Source organism: Lolium rigidum, chromosome 6 (assembly GCF_022539505.1).
Source record: "Lolium rigidum isolate FL_2022 chromosome 6, APGP_CSIRO_Lrig_0.1, whole genome shotgun sequence".
Taxonomy (NCBI): domain Eukaryota; kingdom Viridiplantae; phylum Streptophyta; class Magnoliopsida; order Poales; family Poaceae; genus Lolium; species Lolium rigidum.
In genome coordinates, this window is record NC_061513.1 from 9,897,085 (window position 1) to 9,897,894 (window position 810).

The following is an 810-nucleotide window of genomic DNA, read 5'->3' on the forward strand; positions in this document are numbered from 1 at the left end:
AACATGTGGAGAATTAGCATTACTAGTGGTGGTAATAGTCCAAACTTTAGCTATATTATTCTCTTTAGCTAGTTTTTCATTTTCTTCTCTATCCCACCTAGCACGCAATTCAGCCATTAATCTTATATTCTCATTAATTCTAACTTGGATGGCATTTGCTGTAGTAGTAATCTTATTATCAATATCATTATTAGGCATAACTTTCAATTTTAAAAGATTAACATCAGAGGCAAGTCTATCAACTCTAGAAGCAATAGTATCAATTTTATCAAGCTTTTGCTCAACAGATTTGTTAAAAGCAGTTTGTGTACTAATAAATTCTTTAAGCATGGCTTCAAGACCAGAGGGTACACTCCTATTATTATTGTAAGAATTCCCATAAGAATTACCATAACCATTACCATTAGCGTAAGGATATGGCCTATAGTTATTACCGAGTTGTTCCTATAAGCATTGTTGTTGAAATTATTATTTTTAATGAAATTCACATCAACATTTTCTTCTTGAGCAACCAATGAAGCTAAAGGAACATTATTTGGATCAACATTAGATCTACCATTCACAAGCATAGACATAATCACATCAATCTTATCACTCAAGGAAGAGGTTTCTTCAACGAATTTACCTTCTTACCTTGTGGAGCTCTTTCCGTGTGCCATTCAGAGTAATTTATCATCATATCATCAAGAAGTTTTGTAGCCACCCCCAATGTGATGGACATAAAGGTACCTCCAGCAGCTGAATCCAATAAATTCCGCGAAGAAAAATTTAGTCCTGCATAGAAGGTTTGGATGATCATCCAAGTAGTCG